Raw genomic sequence first — 3,823 nt, forward strand, 5'->3', positions numbered from 1 at the left:
TTGGTACTTGAGGATTCAGGTCTATATTGTCTAGTTGTGTTAATAATCCTGCTAAGGCTGGAAGTCAGAGGCCCAGCCCCCACACTGGAGCAGCCTTGCTATATGAGTTGGCTTTTCTCAAACACCACCTCTAGGACATATCAGACCACCACTGCCTTCTACAACCATCTTGCCTGGACATGTCTGGGACTCTTTCCGTTTCTGCTGGTGCTTCACATTTTCACCACTAATTGCTTTGCTACTCTTTGTTTAATAATTTCCTCTTGCCAATGCTATGTTCAGACCTGAATGCCATATCTTGAAGGATCTCCTTGAAGTGGTTCTTATATTTATAGTAATTACTACCTTTTGAATAAAGTCTGCCTTAGTATTTTTAATAACTACCAATAAAAAAATAATGATTTTTATTGTTACCATTGATATTCCATTTTCCCAGATTGTTGAATCTCAAACTTGCATGTGTCCTTAGAAGTAAAAATCATCATACATTATTTTAATTGCTTTATGATATATCAGACTTTGATCGATCTGTAGATAATATTTTATTTATATTTTCTCTTGGCTTTATTAAAACAATGTTTAATGAGTGTATTTTATTATAAAATAAATTAAGATTGATAGTTTTTCAACATTATGTATCTAAGATTAATTCTTGTACGTAGTACACTTTCTTAATTGTTGGGCAAATTAGTAACTTTGTTCTTACTGTTTTGGATGTGTGGAATGATTTTTAAGGACTGAAGTGGTGAGACCATGGGTACATGAGTAGGTGAAGTTAACTAGACACAGGAAAGTAGATTCCATAGAAATTACGATACTTTTCAAGTCCCTTGGAAACAATGACAGTGCTGAGTACATCCATGTTATCTCCAACTCTTGGCTCCTTTAAGTACTGTCTTCAATGGAGAGTATGTTGATATCAGTAACACTATATTCTGGCATAATTTCCCTAATAACTAAGGAAAGTCAAGGTACTTGCATATAGTTATGGCATATTATGTTGCCCTTTAATAAAATATCTATTACTTTTTTATGCATTTTCAAGGGTTAAATTCATGAGAGTTTTTCTTACACCTATACACATACATACATACATACATACATACATACATAGATACATAGATACATAGATACATACATACATAGATACATACATAGATACATACATACATACATACATAGATACATACATACATACATACATACATACATACATACATACATACATAGATACACATAGCCCTCACTAAGTAGTCAGATTGGCTTAAGAATTACTATCTTTAGCCCTTGGAGTACTGGGATTCTAGGCATATGCCACTATGTCTGGTTTGCTGTATTTAGTAAGCTGATGAACTGCAATTCTATACGTGTATGATCAAAGCTAATCTTGTTTTTTAAAGTCTTAATTGTTGTCTTCAGTATTTTGAATAGTTGGTGAATCACCATATGAAACTCCAATATATGTAACACTGCTTTTTTATTTAGTTACAAGCAATTCACATTATTTCATTAAAGATACATACCAAAGATGGAATATAATCTTAGGTCAGGGTTTTATCAATATTCTTACTACTGCTTTTACTAAGCAATTAGCTAAGCCAAGTACATGCATACTTGAGTTAGCAGAATTTATACTTCCGCTTTTATTACATATTACTATTTTAGAACACACACACATATTTTCCTCCATGCCATTTTTTTGAGAGTAGAATTGCTATCGCTTTTGAAATATTCCACAGAAACTAACTTAAATCCAACCAAATTTGGGGCATGCCTGCAGCATGCTTGCTGTAATCAATGGAGGTCGGCTTCTTTCAAATGCTTTGCAGCACTTGAGAACCAGCTGAGCTCAAAGTACAGCTCTTTTTTTTTTAAACCACAGCCTTTCTTATGATCAATACCAGCCTCAGGTTCCATGAGGTCAAGCCTGTGCCCTCTCTTGCAACATAGCTGCTTCTGGGCCAGGTCACTTTCCTTTGTGTGCTTAGCCTCTTGTGCTCACTGGGGATCACTGGGTCTTGGCTTTCAAGCTCTCTGCCTCAGGACCCCAGAGTCATGGTCACCACCACTTTTCAGCCAAGTCCTTTGGATTGCTCACTTGCCCACCCTGCCCTGCATGGGGCTCTTTAGATACTGAGACAGATTTGAGGACCAAAGCTTCTGCAGAGAGAAATCATTATTTCTTTTGACATCCTCACAGTTTAGCTCAGTGGTCTTTAGGTTCCTAACCAGTCTCCGTGTTGGGACCTAGAATGTTTGAAATTATGTAGACTCTGGGCACGGATGAAGTTCCTTTCTATCTCCATGACCTACTTAGATTCTCAAGATGGCATGTAAGAATTACTGTGTCAAGCATAAACAGGCTTTGATAAAAGATGAACTGTGAGTAAGTGCCAGTTGATGCTCTCCAGTCTCAAACTACTTTGGTTTTTATACACTGTAGTCTGGGCTTTACAGCTTCTGAGTTAGCTCAGTTCTCTGTCATCTTCTCTTCTATTTCCTTTGATTGTCTCAATTTTGGATGCACAGTGTATGAAGTACATAGTTTGGATGGTGTGGAAGAAATAAAAGTTACATCTCAATTAAGGACAGATAGTCTTTCTTAACTCTGAATACATCTGCCCCAACCTGTGTTTCCATTCACTGTCAGACCTCATGCTCAGAGCTTCTTGGAGAGTCTGCATAGCTAACCACCAATTCAACTTCTCCTCCTAAGGCTTTCCTCCAGACCCTTCAGTTTCTTAGGCACTGCTGTGTCTCTTTTTATCAATTGTAACCTAGGCTCCTCAAGCCTGAGCCTTCCTCTGTGCTGTGTGGAAGTCTGGATGTGAGGCTGGTTCATGTGGGCTGGTGGAAAACAGGAGACTTTGGAAAGATACCTCCCTAGGCTTGCAGTCTCACGTGTAGAAATTATTGTTTCTTTGCATAAGAGGAGACGCTCGCTTACTTTATAGTAACCTAGCAGATGACAGAAATTGCCTTCACACACAATGTCAGATCCTCCTCTCCCTTTCTCTGTATCTGCATATGTTGTAACAGAGTTAAACACTCTGGTATAAGTGCCTAGAACAGCACTTCCAAAATTACTTATTAGTAGACATTTTGTTATGAACTGAGATTTGTGTGTAACAGAATCTTACCAAAATTGATAAAGAGAATCAGAGCATAAAGATGAGAATGAATCATAGCAGGCTGTGTCTTGGTGTGATGTTGCCCTGAGCAACTGTGACCTTGAGCCGAGCCCTACAGCTTGCTAATGATAATAATAATAATAATAATAATAATAATAATAATAATAATAATAATAATGTTCTTCATGGGGAAGCCTCATTATTCCATTTCTTCCATAGACATTTGCTCTAATATTTAAAAATAAATTTATCTACACTTTAACCTAAGTTAAACATCATTTAAAAAAGAGTAAAGTAGTAAGTTGGTAATGGAATCTGATTCTCACGAGTGAGCTATGTGTTGAGAGTATAGCTTAACAGTGGAGGAGTTACTTGGAACACATACCAGCACTACAAATCTCTGTCAGAGATGTGAGAGGTCTCTGAGGATGCTGGGAGTCTGATGCAAATCTTTACACAGATCTTGTTTCATTAATGTAGTCATAGTGACAGACACATCATCCCCTCAGACCCAAATTGGAGCCTCCCTCCTACTTTAGAGACTGCTGTATGGTCAGAAGTTATGAGTGTTGGAATATTTCTTCTCTAAAGTCCATGCCCTGGCTTCTGAGATCCAGCATCACCATCCTGAGCTTTGGAGAAGAAATACCTTACCTCCGATGCTAAGATTTTTATGTAGACTTAACCTCTCT

This window comes from Arvicanthis niloticus, chromosome 17, assembly GCF_011762505.2.
Source record: "Arvicanthis niloticus isolate mArvNil1 chromosome 17, mArvNil1.pat.X, whole genome shotgun sequence".
Taxonomy (NCBI): domain Eukaryota; kingdom Metazoa; phylum Chordata; class Mammalia; order Rodentia; family Muridae; genus Arvicanthis; species Arvicanthis niloticus.